This window comes from Sceloporus occidentalis, unplaced genomic scaffold (assembly GCF_023333645.1).
Source record: "Sceloporus occidentalis isolate IW3139 unplaced genomic scaffold, rSceOcc1.0.p SCAF_6, whole genome shotgun sequence".
In the NCBI taxonomy this organism is placed as follows: Eukaryota; Metazoa; Chordata; class Lepidosauria; order Squamata; family Phrynosomatidae; genus Sceloporus; species Sceloporus occidentalis.
The window spans coordinates 137,086,562-137,108,606 of NW_028316986.1; the positions used below are offsets into that span (position 1 = coordinate 137,086,562).

General features: G+C 40.1%; 1 long non-coding RNA gene across 1 annotated transcript in view; it reads left to right on the forward strand.

Annotated features, from left to right (window-relative positions):
* Positions 1 to 22,045, forward strand: part of LOC149311439 (uncharacterized) — a 31,593-nt gene that overhangs the window by 4,514 nt on the left and 5,034 nt on the right. Inside the window, exon 2 of the long non-coding RNA XR_016281797.1 lies at positions 13,093 to 13,243. This is a non-coding gene — a long non-coding RNA (uncharacterized LOC149311439). The remainder of the gene's footprint in view (positions 1 to 13,092; positions 13,244 to 22,045) is intronic.

Below are 22,045 nucleotides of genomic sequence, written 5' to 3' on the forward strand. Positions count from 1 at the left end.
AATGATCTCTCTCCAGGTTATACTTCGATCTCTTCCTCAGTGACCCCTTCTCCCCATCACAAAGTTTGGAGCACACACATGGCGGCACACTAAATTTTCAGATTTCTTCTCTGACACAACCAAAATCCTCCCCAGACAGATCAGGGTTTAGTTCACCTCAAACTTCATTCTCAATAGACAAGCACACTTTCCCACCTTTCACCCCCTTTTTGCACAGAATGCCCCAGTAACAAATTTAGTACCTTTCCAGAACAATTTCACACTCCTAAGTGTGAGAGTAATAACTTGATTTGATTCAGAACGGTTTTAAACTAAAGCGTGCACATGAATTTCTGTGGCATATTGGCTGGTGTGTTTTTGTGGACAAGAGTCCAACTTCATTCAGAAAGAATATTTCTGTGAAAATATTTCCAGAGCATGTGAAGTTTGTCTCCTTACCATTTTCTTCACCTCAATGGACCAGTGAAATAGACTGTGTGGTTCATAAAAGCATAAGCCACAGTAAATGTGTTTGTCTTTTGCCAACCCTAAGTCTTCCTTGTTTTAGCATAATGAAAATGACAATAAATAAATGTATAATGTCATTTAGACAAATATAGTTTGTCTCTCAATTCATAAACATTGACCACTGGGGGGGGGGGGGGGAGAGGGAGGATGCATTGTCATATTGCAACTTTATATAAGTTGTTCTGAGTTTACCAACTACTACAAAGTTACACAGTCGTGACAATCAATGATAGTAGTTGTATCTCTTTCCAGTAGCAAGCAGTCCCAGTGTGACTATCTGGGAGAGTAGCAGTACTAAAAGCATAGCTGTGTTAATCTGTTTCAGCATAAAAATATCTTTAAAACTCAGTCCACTAAGAAATTACTCACTCTATGGGAAATTGATACTAAAAATTTATTTTTCACAGTCTTAAAGGTGGAGGGAAAACTTGCAGCACCTTTGAGACTAAGGGGCTGTACAAACAGCCCCGAAAGGGCGGCCTCCAGCCGCCCCTTCTTCAGCCAGATCGGGGCTGCAGTAACCGCACGCCGTGGTTCTAATCCGGCCTTTCCGGGGCATGAAAAGGAGCTGCAAGAAGCAGCTCCTTTTTGTGCCCTGGAAAAGGGGGGGGGGGGGGGATAGCCATGGCACCACAGCTATATGGTGCTCCTTTGGCACTGCATCATGTGGACACAGTGCCGAAGGAGCGCCATGGTGCTGCACGCCATGTGAAGCGGCATGTGGCTTCATGGTGTCCTGGGGGACTGAGGTGGGGCATCATGTGGACGTGATGCCCTGACCCTGACCCTAGGCCAGCCTTAATGAAGAGCCCCTAACCGAAATACAGAGGTTTGAGCTTTCATAGACTTCAGTCTACCTCCTCAGATGCATATAAGGTGCTCTTAAAGGTGGATCAGGATCTCTTTATATCTTTTAATGTCTGGAAGAGTGCTTCTTTTGCTCATGTCCAGCTTGGGGACTTCCCATAGGCATATTATTGGCCATAACAGGAACACACTGTAGTAAAGAGTCCTTTAGTCTAATCTGGCTGCACTCTTTATATGCTCATATGATGTGCAACTGTTATCATCTATGAAACCAATCTCCATTTCTGTGGTACAACACATATGGTATACATTAATAAGAAAAACGTTGAGCCATACAGTAACTTAATGACAGGAGGGTTTTTATAGATGATTTTTCTCCCTGTAAAATTCTATTGGAAAACCACAGATCTACCACAAGCAAAAATAAATTACAATTCCTTTGCTGTTGTTGTGTGCCTTCAAGTCATTGTGTGCCTTCAGGTCATTTCCTCCTTCTTATCGCAGTCCCTAAGGTGAACCTATCATTGGCTTTTCTTGGCAAGATTTGTTCATACAGGGTTGACCTTTGCCTTCCTCTGAGGGGTCATTCAGACATTTTGTGTCTGTGTGGGCAAAGATGCAAATCATTTCACTCACGCAATCTGGATTTGCTATTTAAATACCTTTCTCTTCAAATACCTTTACCACTTAAAGGAGCAAGGTACTCTAAATATTAAATGCACTCTAATCTTTCAGTGATCAGATGTAAGAATGAGATTTCCCTGTTAAGGACTCCAATCCATTGTGCCAGGAGTTACTATGAAACCACACTGATGAGCATCTCTGCAAGTTAGATTGCTCACATGTGTAAGCATTCGAATAAAAATGGAGTCAATAATGTAAATGCATTTGGAACATGTTCAAGGTATGCAGCATTTTATCCCATGCCTATTTGGATCTATATGCATTGGTTATTCACACTACTGATGATGCAGATCTTTTTTAAAAACACAGGGAAAAATCCAATATAGATTATCCAAGATTAAATGTTTTTTGCACACACACACACCCCCCAAACTTTATTGGGTGCATTCAGGATGCGTGTGAACAACAGAGGGCTAATTCACACTATGAAATAACCCGATTTGGGAACCGGGATATTTCCCTGTCATTCAGACTTGCACCAGTTGTACTCGGTGAAGCTTGTGAGGGGGCCCACCGAATGGGCCATTTAAACCAGTGCATTTGGCACTGGATCTCTTAGCGGTTGTTTTTTTAAAGAACCGCAACGATCCACATCTCCGATAGTGTAAATGCACTATTGGATCAATTCAGATCATGCAGCCACAGTTCAGGAAATGGAGGTGCCTCCATTTTGATCTGGAACAGTGGCAAATGAGAACTTCAAACTGGATTTAATTGCCTCAGAGAGATTCGTTGCCTTAAAACGTAGTGAGAATGGTGAATTGATTTTGAATAGATTCATAGATGTGAATCTCTCAATGCAAAAAACGTAAGTGTGACTGACCCTGGAGATTCATTCTGGATTCATCCTGGATTATTTTTGCAGTGTGGATAACCCCTGAGGTTGAGAGAGCCTCAAGATCATCCAGTGGGTTCAATAGCTGAGCAGGAATTTTAACCCTGGTTTCCTTAACTGTAGTCCAATGCTCAAACCACACCATGCTGGCTCTCTGTAACTCCTTTAGTTATTATTGAAACATATACTCTGTGTTCAAAGAAGTAATGAATGCAGAAAAGAGAATGAATTTCTCAAACACAGGCCTCCAATTTCCACTCCTTCTTTCATGACCAGTTTAAATACCTTTCTCTTCAAATACCTTTACCACTTAAAGGAGCAAGGTACTCAAGGCATTAAAAGCACTCTCATCCTTCAGTGATCAAATGTAAGAATGGGACTTCCCTGCTAAGCATGAAAGCGGTTGTGGCAGGAATAACGTTTGAGTGGGCATGCTTGAAACTGAACTGTAATTTACATGCTTGAAAACTTTTCCATTGGTGTCTACATCTGCGTAAGACATGCAAAACAAAATGTATGTGAGAAAAGTGGGCTGAGATTGCATGTAGCCACCGAGTTGTGAGGTGGATTTCTTTGGTTTTGGCCACCAAATCAGTGTAGAAGAACTAGGGTACATCTGGGTCTTTTATGGTACGTCTAGGCTCTGTTTGAAGACTCCAGCCCACAATTTGCTGTGAGAGGATTTTGGGTGAAGGATAGTGAGCTCTCTCTGTTACATGAGTAAATATCTGTTGCATTCATTAATCATCAATAGGAATCTTCTGAAGGGACTGAACTATGATTTCCTCACACCAAAAAACATGGGCCTCTTTCCCACTACCTTTTAAACAGGATCGCAATTCGGTTTGAACTGATTCATATGATCCAGGTTCCCACTTAAATCAAATTACTGAAGCGATTCGGCAAGAGGGGCCATGCACCAGACCCATTTAACCCACATGTTTTTGATGCTGATGTTTTCTGCGTCTTTTTTGATAAATAAATTCTGCGCAATTGTTAACCAGATGTGGATCAGAATTGATTGAAATTTGCTGGAACGGGTCCATTTTGAACTGATTCATTTGTGAACGGGAACCACAACTGGGTTATTTTACAGGGAAAAATGTGTTTGAGGCAAATGTAGTAAGAACCATGTTCCGCTGTCGAATGGATCCATCGATTTGGATTACAAACAGACTTTTCATCCCCTACTGAACTATGACCTTTTTCTGGTTATTAAATTAGAACCACATATAGTATGAAAGACATAGTCTGGCATAGTGGTTAGAATGTTAGACTATGACTTTGGAGACCCAGGTTCGATTCCCAGCTCAGTCATCAACCAACTGAATGACTTTGGTCAAGTCACATGCTCTCAGCCTCAAGGAAAGGCACACAAAAACAACAATAGCATGAAAATACCCCCAAGCACATTTGCTACTAGATTTTGGCTAAGCCTTCTTATTCACCACTCCAGGAAGCAAGTGCCTCATTGTTCATGTGTAGATCCTTGGTAATGGTTTTATTTGTTTTTGTTGTGTGCCTTCAAATTGTTTCTGACTTATAGTTACCCAACGGCAAACCTGTCATGGGGTTTTCTTGGCAAGATTTATTCAGAGGAGGTTTCCCACTGCCTTCCCCTGAGGCTGAGAGTATGTGACTTGCCCGAGGTCACCCAGTGGGTTTCATGACTGAGCTGGGAAGAGAATCCTGTCTCCAAAGTCATAATTCAAGACTCAAAGCACTACTCTATGCTGGTTCTCAGGAAAATTATATAGTAATATAACTAAATATAAATCAATCATATAGTACACTGTATTGTGTTTTATAACGCCTCTTAGCTTCCCTGGACTCTTTGTGAGCTGGGTAGAAATATGAATAAATACATTCAGATTTAATACACCATAGTGAAACAGAATGACATCCTTTCATATGCCAGTTTCAGTCCATTTTAGCTAAAGTGTTTTTCCATAAAGGCTACAATTAGTGTTATGTACAATCTAAAGAGTTTTTCTATAAAGAATACAAGTAATGTTATGTACTACGCCATATAGGTCAATTTCTAATCTTTTTTCCATCTAATATTAAATATTATCCCTGCAAACCGTTAGCACTTAAAACACTTCCTCCCATGATAAACTTGTATAAGTGGATGCTAAAACAATCATCTTGTATCTAGTTACAGTGACATAGAAACTTATAAATGCTTTTTCTTCTCTGTGCATAAATATTTTGCTTTGGGAAAGACATTTTGTTCTTTTTGGTCTTTACATATTTCTTCAGTGATGGAACAGTAAAAGCAGCTAAGAGTTTCTTGTTCTTTGATGAATATCAGTGCTTGGGGCATAGGAGCTTTAAGAGATAAAAGTACTTACCTAAGGCTTAATGCAGCCGTAATATTATCTTCATATAAAAGGTAAATGGTTTTGATACTTTGCTAGTATTTTTTTTATATTCCACTTTTCTGGAGGAAGGATGGTTTAACTCCAGATTTCTTATTTTCATACTGTTAAACGGTTAGTCTTAGGCATCACATGCCTGACCATCTTTTCACTATATCTGGCTAAGACAGAATCCTTCCATCTCTGTAAGGTAGAACCATATTTACTAGGATCAGCTCCCTTTTGTTGATTTTTTCCCCCATCTTAGTCAAAGGTCCAAGGAGAGCTGGCTATGGCAATGATCAAGAGGCTCTTCTTACATTCTGGCTGATCCTATACTGAGCAGCAGACCATAGAGCTCAGCCTGTTCAGTTTCATGTTGGCCTGTCAGCTAGCTTTTTCTGGGGCTGCTTACGAGTGGGGAAGGATGGAGCAGGTAATTTTGATAGTGAAGAATGATGTTGAAGATGATCAGCTGGCCATTGAGAGGGGAGAAGAAATTATTCCAGTTGGAGTACAGCCTCCCTTTTCTTCCCCAAGGAGCTCATAACAATAGCATTTTCATAAGCTCTGATATGCTCCCATTTTCAAAATTGGAAAATGGGGCAGGGCATTTAGTGGTGGAGCCAACATGGTATAGTGGTTTGAGGGTTGCACTACAGCTCTGGAGAACAGGGTTGAAATCCCCACTCAGCCATGGAAACCCACTGGGTGATCTTGGGGAAATTGAAATCTCTTCCCCTGTTACTTAAAACCACCAGACCTGGTCCTAACCTGTGGGGCAGAAGAGAACAGCCCTTCACCTTACTCTCTGTTAAAGCCCATGATATACTTAAAGAATGTGATCATGTCATTCCTCAGTCACCTCTTCACCAAGCTGAACATGCCCAGCTCCTTCACCTTTTCCTCATATGCTTTGTTCTCCATACTTCTTGTCATCCTTGTTGCCCTTGTCTGAACCCACTCCAACCTGACTATATCCTTCCTAAATGAGGTGCCCAGAACTGAACACAGTACTCCAGATGAGGCCTGAACAGCACAAAATATAATGGGACTATTACTTCCCTTGACTTGGAAACTTTGCTTCCACTAATGAAGGCTAGAAAAAGCATTCACCATCTTGGCTGCAGTATCATACTGCTAGATCATATTCAACTGGTGATAAACAATAATCCCATTATCCTTTTTGCATATATTACTGCTGAGCCATGTATCCCCCATCCTACACCTGTACATTAGGTTTTTGTGGCCTAAATGTAGAATTTTGCATTTGTCTCTACTGAATTTCCTTTTGTTAATTCCTGCCCAATTTTGTAGTTTATCAAGATCCTTTTCAATTTTGAATAGTATTCCTATCTTCCAATGCAGTGCCCCCTCCCCAGTTTTTATCATCTGCAAACCTGATAAAGATTCCTTGATCCTTGTGAGGATGAGGTAAGGCAGGTTTGCAGGAGCAATATATTATAATAGGTTTTCTCGGTGTCCAAACGTCACTTTTAAAAATTACTGTTCTCTCAAGACCTTTCAAGGTTAGCAGAAAGAATAAATGGGCTTGGTTGAAAAGCTGTCTCATCTTCTAATAGAAAAGCATCCCCCCTTTAGTAGCAATACAACAGTTTGTAGCAGTGGGATATCCAATTTCAAAGCCATAACATTTTATGTATAGCAACATAGTTCAGAATTCAGTTTTATTCCCCCTTAGCCTCAAATCAATATACTTCTTGGAAGATATGTGGAAAATACGTTATGCTTTGAAAACTTGATAGAGTCATTGGAACTGCCAGGGATTTTGAATGGAGTAATAACTCTGAGATGGTAGATTAGCAGTCAGAGGTGATGTAGGGTGACATCCATAGGCATTTATTTTGAGAACATCACAGCAGTTTGCTTTTTGTTGACTTGTCATTTGCTTTAAATAGTCACAGTGGGACACCATATCTAAATAGAGAAGCAGGAGTTGGGGTAAAAAAATAATTTGCTGCCTGAGGCAAAAGATTCATGGCACCCTATCTATCCCATTCCAGCTGTAGATGTCAACTTGAGTGATGTCTGAATCTTGCTTCAATAGTTCCAGTGGAATAATGACCATGATCCCACCTTAGGATAGCAGCCTAGTGTAGGAGTTACAGAAGAGCCTATGGGGAACCCACAACAATATCTTCTAACACCTTCCAGTATTGCCCACCTAAAACATCCACTTCTAATCTGGCTTTCAGGGAGGGACAGTTTCCAAGAAAATGCAAATACAATCAAGAAAAGCTATAACCCATGGATAAAAGAAAAATCTCACCATAAATAAATATATATTATAAATGTGCTACAGGTTGAGTATTCCTTACCCAGAATTCAAAAAATTGTTCACATGGGTGACTGAGATAGTGACAACTTTGCTGTCTGACAGTTCAGTGTACACAAACTTTGTTTCATTCACAAAATTATTCAAGCTATGGTATAAAGTGTATACAAAATTAGTTTCTTGCTTAAATTTGGGTTCCATCTCCAAGATATCTCATTATGTCTATGCAAATATTCCAAAATCTAATAAAATAAAATAAATTGATATCCAAAACATTTTTGGTCCCATGCACTTCGGATAAGGGAGACTCAATTTGTATCTCTATAATATAGCACACTTAAAATATATTCAAAAATAAACAGTCCCAATGTTTAAAAAATGGTCCATGATAATCAAGTTAGTCAAATTAAATCTACCAATTAAAGCAACCATAGCCTTTGTTGCTAAATGTGCTACATGTATTTGCCATCATCAGCAATGACATGGAAGCAGAAGAGGACAACATATGTCTGACACTGATCAAATGCTATGCAAAAGAAAATATGAAAAAAGACAAGGAGTTTTGTGGCCCTTTAAAGACATACTTTTTATTGTGGCAAAAGCATTTGTGGACTAGAGACCAGGGGTCTCAAAAAGGTATAAATATTGAATTGCACAGTGAGCCCTGCATGAATATTCGCATGCTCTGTTGACTGAATGGCCTGTTTAGTGACTGACATCTGTTTTGCAACCTGAGATGCAGTTGCCAAGACAGTTGAAAATTGAGCTTCAGGTACTTGCGGTGAACTCTAGTTATGGACTTTATATCCCCATGCAATTCCTGAGTAATTCCAAAAGAAACATGTGATTTCCTTCATGGAATTAGATATTGTATCTGTGATGGATACACATGTAGAAGGAAGTCCTCCTTGTGCTTTAGGATATATTCATGTCATCAGTATTAGTCACAGATTGTTCTAATATACACCCATCGAAAGAGTTGACCAAGCCTTATGTATTCATCGTTGTTATCATGAAGATGCCTCCATCAAGTGAAACTGGTGGAGGGACTTTCCATCCAACATACTGGAAGCAAGAGAATAGATTCACCACCATGGGGGTGGAAATCCACTCTTGATTTAACAGCTTCTGCAGTTGCTCCAAATTGAATGGAATCTCTCCTGGCCTTGGACTCTCTATAACTTCAGCAGTTTTCATTCAACTCTGAGCTTTTGTGTGAGCAGCAGAAGTAGCATCAAGAGTATATTTACTTCCCTGTGATGTGGCTTACCGCACCATTGCAACACACTAGTTATCAGTTGTGGAATACAAGGTCATCTCAAAAACAAGCAAACCTAGCACAAAATCATATCTTACTTAAAAAGAAGCAGTGTGACTCATGCTGTATTTTGATGTTCAGTAGAAAGCTCCTTATAGTTCATCAGATCACCACTCCATTTAGCTCAGTACTGTTGACAGTGGCCCAAAATGCACAGACCAAATAAGGCAGCTTCCAGTATGGCTTTGCACGATACATGCCTCTAAAGTGGCCAGAGACCACTCCTTCTGTGCCATGTGCTTCAGCTCAGTGTCTGGTAGCAGGTCTCCAGGGTTTCACATAGGGGTTTCTCCAGCTGTATTAAGAGATACTAGGAACTTGGAAAGCCTATGCTCTACCATAAGGGACATTATCAGACAAGGGAAATCGGAAGTATAATCCAATGGCAATCCGAACGCAATCATGAGGTTTAACGTTAGTGCGTGATAGACTACCACACACAATTTTGGGCAATGGGAAGTCAGTCTGAATGCAATCATGAGGTTTCGCGTTATTGCATGAGACGTGATCACACACAATTTTGGGCAATGGCAAGCTATTTTCAGGCAATGGGAAGTCAGTTCAAACGCAATTCGAATTCACGTAAATTCGCTGAACTAGCGGATTCACGTGAATGTGTTCTGGCCCCACTTTCTTTTCATTTGAAATTAAGAGAAATTCCTCCCGTGTGATAAACTCCAAGGCTACATCCCTACTCCACACCGTCTAGGGATAGACTCCACTACTAGGACTTTGTGTTGCAATTGTCTTGCCCATGATGTTTATAGCTTCCCACGATGAATGAGGCTTTTGTTGTGCATTCATGACATCCTATGGAACTTTACAGGTACCTCCAGACGCTATCATCCATTTGTAACCCTGTCTCATCACTTCTACCATTTTTTATCACATCACAGAAAATCCATTATGGAGGAAAAAATAGAAAATCATTCCCTTTTAAATATATATATTTGTAGCATTTAGATCTATGTCTCTGAAACCACCCACAAATGTATTCTTCTGGTCAGGTTTGGGGGGAAAAAGAATTAAATTTATGGGCGACTTTTTCATTTTTTCACCTTACTAAAGTTCAGATGTTAATTCAAGCCTATAATATGACCCCGCACTGTTTTTCTTAACAACTACAGTTGAAGTCAAAGCTTGTGTTCTGTGCAAACAGAAACAGCAGCACCTCTAATAATTATTAAGCTTAAGAACAACCTGAAAAAAACCTCCTTGTATAAATCATTAACCAAACAAATGGTTTTCTAGGTGAAATTTTGTTATAAAATATCTGTTAATAAAGTCCAGATTTATTTCTGTCATACAAACATGAGCTTCAGGATTCTTTAAAAATATATACATTATATAATATATTACATAAATACATAATAAACTTCTGAAAAAGTAACCTTAACATTTGTCTGTGCATTGCAATTTATGTAATATGTTATATTTATATAAGTGTACACACACACATATACAAATCCTATATATACTCCTAAATGCATCCCTACATATAATTCTGTGTCTTAGATATTGTTACTAATTCTTTGAGTTAGGAGAAGTTCGTTTTTGTCCTATAATTCACAGATTTTCCACCCAATATCTAGAGATTATTGGGAGTTGCAGTGAAAAAAATCACTTAGACATCAATAATATTACTACTAATAGGTATCAAGTCATATCCAAGCTGAAGACTGTAATGTTTTTGTTACTTGCATCCATAAGAACTGTTCGGTATGTTGGAATATTCCTGCACTTGCAATTTACATTTATTTACTATGCAAACCCTTGCTTTTAAATTGTAGAATCAGATCTATGGTTGTTATAATAAAATGTATGTATGTATATATGTATGTATGTAACTTTTTCAAGCTCTAATAATTCCCACTAAGACTGAGCTGAAAGTGGCAGCAATTTTTTAAAGAAAAAAACTGTATGTGTTCTGATCCTTTGTAGTGATCAGCAGATACTGATTACAGACTTGCAATTTGTAAATTTCACTGGTGCTATTTCTCTGATGGTATTTCAGTGTTTTAATATTTATAAAATTGTATTATCTTCCTCTCCAGGCCTTCATTCAGTTGCTCTTTAATCTATTCATCACTAGCAAAAGTACTAAGATTCATCTACGTTAGGATGCTTCTAGATGGGTAAAAAGATTTTTTTTAGAAAGTATTGAGATGTTCCAGTTCTGTTTGTACCTGCATATTCATGGGCTTGCATCATGTCTTTTCTTGAATTATCACAGTTTTCTTTCTCTCTTTTCCCTTTCTGTCCTTATGGATAACATGTCACATCCAGTCCCATGTAACACCTCAGAAATTGATTTTCACCAATTTCTACTGAGCCTTTTTAAAAATTATTCCTCAGGAGTTACAGTCAAAGTGCCAGAGGTGGGTGGTTTTTTTTTTTTTTTTTTTTTTTACAACATTACACTGGTTAAGCATAGGGATCTTCAGTGGGGTCATTGTGCAATAACTCATGGTGTCACCCCCCCCCCCCCATTGAACTCCTCCCTTCTCATACCACACCATACAGAATCCGTAGTAATGCTTTTTGTACTAATGTTACTCATAAATTGTAATTCCCATTTATCACTGAACGTAATCATAGAGTTGGAAGAGACCACAAGGGCCATCCAGTCCATCGCAGGAAATCCAAATCAAAGCATCCCTGACAGATGGCCATCCAGCCTCTGTTTAAAAACCTCTAAGGAGGGAGACTCCACCACTCTCCAAGGGAGTGTTTTCCACTGTCAAACAGCCCTTACTGTCAGGAAGTTCCTCCTAATGTTGAGGTGGAATCTCTGTTCCTGGAGCTTGCATCCATTGTTCCAGGTCCTAGTCTCTGGAGCAGCAGAAAACAAGCTCGTTCCATCCTCAATCTGACACCCCTTCAAATATTTAAAGAGGGCTATCATATCACCCCTTAACCATCTCTTCTCCAGGCTAAATATACCCAACTCCCGAAGTCTTTCCTCATAACACATGGCCTTTCACTGTTTTGGTCACCCTCCTCTGGGCATGCTCCAATTTGTCAACATCCTTTTTGAATTGTGGTCCCCAGAACTGGACACAATATTCCAGGCGGGGCCTGACCACAGCAGAATAGAGTGGCACTGTTTTATATGAATTTTAAGAGTGCTAATTTTTAAGAGAAGCTAATTTTATATGAGTTTTAGGAGTGATCCAGTTTTATCTTTGTATGTACTTTGATATTCTGATATTTGTATTTACCATTGATATGGTCAGTTGACTAATCAATAAACTTGTTGTTGGACAGTAAAAAAAGTAAGGTCTCCCATTAAAATTGCGTATTCTCTCATTAGTGATACAGAGGTATGACCTATGTGCATGAAGGATCAGGTGTATTGTATGTGACAATGAGGTCATACAAGCCCTGCCATTGGGCAGAATTTGCCTTAAGCAGCAGAAAGCATAGCAAATAGTGGTTTGCTGTGTTATCATTGTGTTTTTATTGCTGGAGAAGAGAAGAAACCCTTGAAAGATTTTGTGACAAAATATATTACTATCTCAAGATACTGGATGTTATTATTGGGGTGGGGTGCTATTTGTCAATCCCCTGCAGGGAGCGAAATATCTTAGGTTGGCCCTACTTATAATAAAAGCTCCCATTTTCAAACCCCCAAAAGATTTTGTCCCGATAATATTTTACATTTGGCATAAAGATAGGAAAGCTTGTTATGTAAACTAGCTTCTTACAACACATTTGCAATGTTTTTTCAGAAGGTTTAACATTAATTGAGAAGAGGATTAATGATCCTCAATCACATGACTGTGTAACAGAAAACAGGGGACAGAATAACCAAGTGACATTAATTGTGAGTTTGCTTTAGCATGCAGTAAGGTGCTGCCACTTTTTACAGGCCATGTAGCTTCTATTTTTAAAAAAAAATTATTTCAGCATGCAGTAAGGAATGCTTGCCCTGCGACATGTATCCCATCCAATATTATCACAGTCATACAGCATTAAGTGGCATCATTCATCTTGAAAGAATGAAGTGGCCTTAACCTAAACATCTACTTGAAATGAGTATCACTTCTCACTGATGAAAAATAACACTAGCAATGAATAATGGATGGAAATTAATAAATTAAAAGGCCACCTATTTTCAACAATAGGGGATCGTGTTAAAGACAGAACAAGAATAATTGTTCTTAGGGGCAAAGTTCTCTTGGTTTTGGAATTTACTCCTTTGTTACTCTGTATTGTTGTTTGCTGTTGTATTTTTACACACTCACTCACCAGTTGCTTTCTGTTTTCATGCTTTTCTCTACAGTCCCTTCTTAAAATTAACAGTTATGAGATACCAATTAAAGCTCTCTTATGGATTGAACACTAAATAAAGACCAGGAGCAGAGAAGAGGGATAGAAGCACTGGAATGTATTCAGGCTCTGTACTGGAGCCAGTGTTATAATGAACACATGAGGTAGGTATGTTGATTCCAGTGCTATGTTGGGACCATAAACATGTTCATAAATACCTGAGTGAATAGTGAGATGGCCATTTTTGCTGATGATACAAAACTATTAAGGCTGGTGAGAACAAAAACAGCTGCTGAAGAGTTCTAATAGGAAGTCTTCAGACTCGGGAAATAGGTATTACAATGACCTGTGAGTTTCAAGGTGTAAAGTGATACAAATATCAGTTTATGATAAAATAAAAGTATAAATTGCAAATATACTGGGTTTCTTTGCAAATCTAAATACATCTGGAATAGTTTGTACTGAATGATGAGAAATCTGTCGCCTATTGCATTTCATGTTCTACCTTTTAGCAATCCAAAGTTCAAAAGGGTTACTTGTCTGTGCAAAACAGGAGGGAATATTAAATGTGCAGGTCTGAATCCTACTTCTGGGAGCATAGCCAGCCAAAACAAAACAAGATAAGGAGGTAATTCAGCTGGACTCTTGCGGGGGGGGGGGGGTGATACAAAGGAGAAAGTGTGTGGTCAAGCAAAGTTAGCTTTTCCAAGAAGGGAGAATGAGAACCCCCTCTAGGAATATGTGTGAACATCGCCAACCAGCCAAGTCCCACAGCTGGGCAGATGAACAAATTACAACCCTGGTTTCTCAAATGACTAATTCCCACATATAGTAATGGAGGAGATATCATATAAGGACAGTATCTCTGGGCAAGAAGCCATATTGAAAATTTCTGGCTGCCCAGAACTGTTTCTTTGGAGAAGCAAAATGCTCAAGTTGTACAACTGGCCTGCTATACATATTGATGGGTGCTTTATCCATGGATTCAGCCATCCAAAGCTTAAAATATATGTATGTGTGTGTATTCCAAAAAGCCAATCTTGATTTTGTCATTTTACGTAAGGGACACCATTTCACTATACTTTGTATTTAATGGGACTTGAGAATACCTGGATTTTGTTATCCATGGGAGGGGGTGTCCTGGATCCAGACCCCAACAGATACCAAGAGCCCACTGTAACTGATAGAGGGCAAAAAAGATAACCAAGAGGCTGTGAGGGCTACAGAAGCTATCAGACTCCATCAGTTAGGGACCAATCTATATGACTGCACCAAAAATATACATTGCCTTCTGTGTTGATTGCAATCCCTAGAAAGGGTAGGAATACTTTGAATTTACCAACTCTGATTCAAATGCCACTTCAAAGGCAGGGTAGGAAATACTTGGTGAAACAACGGTTTAGCCATGCTGAAATAATGTAATGCATGGGACATGTTGAAATGCTACCAAATACTAAAATGTACATAAGCGCTCTGTATGAGATATGAAATTCCTCAACAGATGAAATATGAGATATATGGTGCTTTATATAATACAAATATATTGTGCAAGATGATGTTCCCTACCACTTTAATGTGCTGAAATGATGATCCTTACTATTGCAATGCGCATTACAAGTATAGAATATGTCTCTTATGAGAAGCAATGTGCCTAGTCAATGTAATGTCTATGAAAGAGAATTATCTAGAATAGAAATATCTATATGACACTGTGCATAACAGAGTGTGTAGCTGCATAAGTTAATGTTTAACATATAAAATATTTAAATTATTGTAAAGTCACATGTTACATCTCCTGTAATATAAAATAGTAATAGAAAGGCTAAGTGGAAATAAGTGAAAATCGATTTCTGAAATGTTACATGAGCTTACTTGTGTCTCGTGATCAATGGGAGAAGGAGGGGAAAGAACACAAGGGAAGGAAGAGTGAGAGAAGCCCATGATATTTCAATAAAGAGTTTGGATGCAAACCTGGCAATATGCAAGTAAAATCAAAAACAAGAACTGGAAATCCCATTACTCCCAGAAACATTCCTACCTTTTAGATAAGCCCTATTTTAATATTTTTATTTCTATACTGATACCAACTGATATCCATATAGAATCAATATAGAATATTGATATTAACTGATATCAATATAGAGTTAGAATGAGGAGGAGTAAAGATAGGAGGAAGGAACATCAACAATCAAAGATATGTAGATGACAGTAATGGGAAATCTCATGGACTTGGAACAATTACTAAGGAAGGTCAAGGAAGAAAGTGCAAAGGCAGGTTTGCTGCTGAATATAAAGAAAACAAAAATAATGAACACAGAGAATCTACATAAATTCATCCCAACAATGAGGTTTATCACATGGAGATTTTTAGAGCTTTTGCAGGTCAGTTCCGATGTGACTGCGCTTCCAACGATGCAGATTCACGTCAGAATGTGAATGTGTTATCAGATGAGATTCCTTTCTATGGCCGCTCCTTCTGTGGGGCTTCCGCTGTGATTCCAAAGTGACCCCTCATTTTGATGAATTCAGAAAAAAGGGGAATTCACAGAATTCGCATCCAAGCTCACTTCGATTTCACTTCAAATTGGTCTGGTGTGGAAGATCACTCCGATGTCACCCGCCTTGGCCCCCTGCGTCTTGCTCCATCATTCTTCTCCTCCTCCTTCAGCCCATCTCGCCCCCTCTGCCACCCTGCCACCATCATCCCCTGCCTTCTCCTGCATCCCAATCCTGGCTCCAGTGACCCCCAGCGACCTATCCCATCACCCTCTGCCTTCTCCTGCATCCTGATCCTGGCTCCAGCGACCCCCCAGTGACCTATCCCATCATCCTCTGCCTTCTCCTGCATCCCGATCCTGGGTCCAGCAACCCCCAGTGACCTATCCCATCATCCCCTGCCTTCTCCTGCATCCTGATCCTGGCTCCAGTGACCCCCAGTGACCTATCCCATCATCCTCTGCCTTCTCCTGCATCCCGATCCTGGGTCCAGCAACCCCCAGCGACCTATCCCATCATCCCCTGCCTTCTCCTGCATCCCAATCCTGGCTCCAGTGACCACCAGTGACCTATCCCATCATCCTCTGCCTTCTCCTGCATCCCAATCCTGGCTCCAGTGACCCCCAGTGTCCTATCTCATCATCCCCTGCCTTCTCCTGCATCCCAATCCTGGCCCCAGACCCCCTGCCATCCATCCCATCATCCATCGACTGCTCCAGCATACCCATCTCACCCTCTCTGCCAACCTGCCATCTATCCTATCATCCCCTGACTGCTCCTGCATCCCGATGAAGGATGACAGATAAGGAGGGGGCAGGGAAGGAGGGCAGAGCCCAGAGCCCAGAGCCCCACTGAGCATGCCCAAGGGTGCCGATTTGAATCGCTGAACCCTCCGGTGTGGTAATACAATGTGCACTCACTCTGCTTTGCTTGAATCCACATCACGTGACTTGCTTGGAATAGAACTGACTTCGCTTCCCCCTCAGTTCGGAAAGGCAACAGAAAGGCAACCAGATGTCGTAAAACATCACGTTTTAACCTTAATTCGCATTGCTAGGCAGGAGTGACTCTGGATCTGGTGTGAAAAAACATCACGCTTTGCATTGCTAGACGTGACTACAGATGCAACCCCCCCATGTGTGATCAGCATGAGGAGATCAAAATAGTAAAGTATCTCTCATACATTGCATCAAACATTGATCAGAATGGAGATTGCTGTCAAAGAAATAAGAAGACTAGAAATAGAAAGGGCAGCAACTAAAGAACTAGACAAGATCCTAAAGATATATAATTGAGCACTAAAGTTAGAATCGTATTAAGTCTTTGTATTCCCCATCATTATGTGCAAATGTGATAGGTGGACAGGGAAGAAAGCACATAGAAAGAAAATCAACTCATTTGAGACACAGTGCAGGAGAAGAGTGCTGAGGATGCCATGGACAGCCAAAAGGACAAATAAATGGGTCTCAGAACAGATCAAGCCTGAAGTCTCCCTGGAGGCCAAGATGACAAAACTGAAGCTGTTGTACTTCAGCCACACAGTGAGAAGACATAGCTCACTGGAAAAGACAATAAAGCTAGGAAATGTAGAGGGTAGTAGAAAGAGAGAAAAACTGCTTTCCAGCTGGATGAACTCAGTCAGAGAGTCCATGAGTCTGAGGCGGGGTACAGACCGCTCCAAAAGGGTGGCCTGCCGGCGCCTGGTTTTACTCCAGAGGGAAGCTTCAGCCTCCAAACAGCAAGGCTTCCCACCCGTGGAAAAAGAACCTGCAAAAAGTGGGTTCTTTATACGCAGCGGTGGCAGCGTAACAAGTGCGCCACAGCGCACCACTGGCACACTCGTTACGCATGGCACTTGCGTAACAATGGTGGTGCCCATGTGTGCCACCATTTTGATGCCCTCGTCACATGCTAGGGTTGCGGGGCATCTGGAAACAGTGCCTCATCAGGACATGCCAAAGGGCCTGTCCGTTTCAGGCTTGAGTTGCAGAACCTAAGCAGAGTAGTAGAGGATAGATGGTTTTGGAGATGTCTTATGCACAGGGTCGCCATGAATCACAGAATAATAGAGTTGGAAGAGACCGCAAGGGCCATCCAGTCCAACCCCCATGCCATGCAGGAATCCAAATCAAATCATCTTTGACAGATGGCCATCTAGCCTCTGTTTAAAGACCTCCAAGGAAGGAGACTCCAGTACACTCCGAGGGAGTTTGTTCCACTGTCGGACAGCCCTTATTGTCAGGAAGTGCTTCCTAATGTTGAGGTGGAATTTCTTTTCTTGTAGCTTGCATCCATTGCTCCGGGTCCTAGTCTCTGGAGCAAGTGAAAACAAGTCAGCTCCCTCTTCAGTATGGCATCCCTTCAAGTATTTAAACAGGGCTATCATATCACCTCTTAACCTTCTCTTCTCCAGGCTAAACATCTCCAGCTCCTTAAGTCGTTCCTCATAGGACATGGCTTCTAGACCTTTCACCATTTTACCTGCCCTCCTTTGGACACGTTCCAGTTTTTCAACATCCTTTTTGAATTGTGGCGCCCAGAACTGGACACAATATTCCAGGTGGGGCCTGACCAAAGCCTGACCAGGTGGGGCTCAACCAATGAGTTGAGATTGATTCAAGGGCAGCTAACAAGAATCAACTGACACTTTCCTCCCTGGACATTTTTTAAAAATAGCTTTAGTGTGAACTTGGAAATGAACTATTCTGGCAATCAATAGGCTCACTCTCTAATTTTAAAATCTTTGCATGTCTGTGAGGAAAGAAGAAGTTCTCTAGTGTATGCAAGGCAAATTAGATTGCCTAGCTGCTGCTGTTGCTTCCTCTGCAAAATTTTACTTCTCTTGTGGCTTACTGACTGGCTTCCAGAAATCCAGGAAATATTATCTGTCAGCTAACTGAGAATTCTGGTTTCATTACTAGTACCATACTGTTTCAGTGTTCCATACTGTTCTTTGTAACTTACCTGTTTTCATTTTTTTTGGTTATATTTATGTTTTAATTGGTAATTCTTTTCTTTTCTTTTTTTTTTTTTTTAAAAAAAATCTTTAATCTTTGTTAGGGCTCCTGCTTCTTCCATTTCTTCTAATTGATACCTATCTACTGTCTTCCTTCTCACCAGCTTCCCTTTTCTTGCTCTTTATGTAGCTGACACTCAGGCCTGTTACAGACAGCCAAAATAAAGCTGCTTCGAGTCACTTTGGAGGTATGGTATTTCAATGATACATGCGTCCTAAGAGTCCAAAGGCCGCACCAAAGCCAGGCTCCAGTCCTAAGGACTGGAGTGCAGCTTTGGTGAAGCTTCCAGACTCTTAGGATTCATGCATCATTGAAATACCATACCTCCAAAGTGACTCGAAGCAGCTTTATTTTGGCTGTCTGTAACAGGCCTCAGTTGCTCCTAAGGCTGTTACTGTTCATGATTTCTTTCTTTCCAGACCTTTTCATCTTCTTGCTCTCCCTGAAATTTGGCTCCCTGCCCATGCTGCTGCTACTTCAGCCACCATCTCCTTTTGAGGACTCTCCTTTTCTCATACAAATTGACATGAAGTTGGTGGGGGGTAGGGGTTCTTCTATTTTGTAGCTCATGCCAGTTTCACCTTCTTTCTTTTCCACCAACACACTCTTTCCCTTCTTTCGAGCCCCATGCTGGGAGACTCTTTTCACCTCTGCACCTGTGGTTTGCAGTCACTTACCATCCACCTGGCTTATTTTCAACTTTTGTTTCTGATTTTTATTCTTGGTTGACTTTCTTTCTCTTAGAAGATATTCCCACTCTTATTATGGGCGATTTTGATATTCATGTGGATGATTTATAAAATCCTGCCGTGTTACGTTTTTCTTATTGTCTTTTTTTTAGGGCTCAAGCTTTGTTCTGATTCACCGGCATATTGTCTTGATCTTGTTCTTATCAAAAATTGTTCTATATCTTGCTTTTCAGTTACTGAATTTCCTTTGTCTGATCATCATCATCTTGTTTCTTTTGTGCTTGTTCATAACCCACCTCCTGGTACTTTGTTGCTTGCTCCTTTTGAGAGCTTCATTCTGTTAATTCTGAGGCCTTTCTGCAAGCATAGGCCTCTTCTCTCTCTTCTTTAATTCCTTGGATTCAATTGTTTCTTTACTTAACTCAACTTTATCTTCAACTCTTGATAGTTTTGTCCCTTTGTCCACATGTAAGGTCTCTGCTACCAAATCTCAACCTTGGCTTACTCCTTTATTCCTGCTTTTTGTGCAGCTGGAAGTGTGTGGAGGAAGACTAGGGAATGGGCAGACTACACTCATTATAAATTAATTCTTTCTTATTTCTCCTGTGCAATCTTTTTGGACAAAGAGAAATACTATACTTGATTGATTCATGCTACCATGAACATAAGCATAGAATATATGTAATACCTTGCCCTAAAAATTCACAGGTTTTATCATGATTTGTTCATAACCAAAATACTCTAGCACCCCTCCTGGTTTACACACCTCTCTCTTACATGTTCCCTTTAGGCCCTTTCAGATTTTCCATGAGATTGACCATGATGGAATCCATTAATTAGCTTTGAAAGCCATTCATGCTGTCGATTCTCATGGACAGAGAGGTGGGATATAAATAAAGTTTATTATTATCAGTATTAGTATTAGTATTATCCTCCCACTCACATCTATGCATTCTCTAGACAGGTAATTATTTCTCCCCAGAACAAACATTCCAACTCCCATCAGCTAAACTACCGAATTTCAAATACGTATCAGGCTTAGTAGCTAATATAAGCTATGAAAGTATATTTAGACATGTTAAATATATGTATTACCAATTGGAAAAAGAAGGGGGGAAAACAGTAAACCACTACTTATGACAGGATCTGACAAAATGCCTCGCTAAAACAGATCCCCCCCCCTTGTTTACCATCCTCCTGGACCAGAGCTATCAGGATATTCAGGATGATTTTTTTAATCAAAAGAAGAGCTTGTACAAGCATAGAATAACCAATTCCCCATTCTATAAATTTGCAGGCTTTACTGTGATTTGTTCATAAACCAAAAGACTTGTACTCCTCTTTTCTACCATAAATTAGCTTTTAAAACCATTCATGCTGCCTCTTCCTCTGTCTTTCTCTGCTGCTGATTTTGCAACTTTCTTTAATATTAAAATTGAAACTGACTATTCAGATCTGAATTTTCTTGAACCTTCTTCATTACCAACATCAAATCAAATGTCTGTTTCTTCTACACTTTGTACTTTCTCCCCAGCCTTATTAGTGAACTGTCAAGACTGCTGATGTCTTAAAATCCCTCTAACCTGCTCTCTCAATCCTGTTCCTTCTCACTTCTTAATTACTGTTGCTCCTGCCATTCTCTCTTCTTTTCTCCATATTATTAATCTGTCATTTTCTACTGCTCTTTTCTTTCTGAGTTCAAATATGCTATTGTTTCTCCAATTCTTAGGAAGCCTACACTTGACCCATTTTCTCTTTGTAATTATTGCCCTGTTATGCTGTTGCTTGAAAGTTTTGGAACGTACTGTTTATGTACGTTGCGTCAGCTTTCTCATATTTCTGAAACGGATCCTTTTCAATCTGGATTTTGCCCTTTGCAGGCTATGGAGACAGCTGTTACAAAGATCACAGATGATCTCCTTTAGGCCAAGTCAAAAGGTCCTTGCTCTCCTTAATCTCTCTGCAGTCTTTGACCCAGTTGACCATGCTCTGTTATTATTTATTTCATGACCTACAGTTTACTCATTAAGTCTTTAGCTGAGTCACATCTTATCTCTCAGTCAGGTCATTTGAAGTGGTGTCTGGAGGTTGGGTATCTTCTTATTTTGCCCTTTCAGTTGGAGTTTCACTGGCTTTTGTTCTGGGCCCTTTGTTGTTTTCTCTTTAGGTACTGTCTTTGGATAATCTTATCAGTTCATATGGTTTTCAATATAATCGTTATGCTGATGATACTCAGCTGTATTTCTCCACTCCAGAACTCTCTTTTGGCATCAAACATTACATTACAGCATATCCTTCTGCTATCTCAGCATGGATGCTTCATCATCACTAAAAACAACATGGCATAGACAGAACTACTTTTTTTTTCTAAAACCTTCTTTGCAGCATACATTCTCCATCCCTAAGCTAAGTCATGTCACTTTTTTCTTTATAACATTGCCAAAAACAGTTCTTTATTCTCCATTTCCTCTTCTAATACCTTAGCCCATGCCTTGGTCATTTCCCACCTTGATTACATATTGTAATCTTCCTTTGACCGATCTTCCATTATCTCACTTTAGTCCTCTGTTTTCCATTCAATATTCTGCTGCTAAGATTATCTTTTTGACCTATCATTTTGATCATGACAGCCTACCTGTGATATCTGTTCATTGGTCACCCATTCCTTCTAGGATTTAGTGCAAGCTTGTTTTAATGTACAAAGTCCTACACAACCTAGCTCCCGCTATCTTTTAACTCATTCCCACCCCCCGCCCAGCCTGTT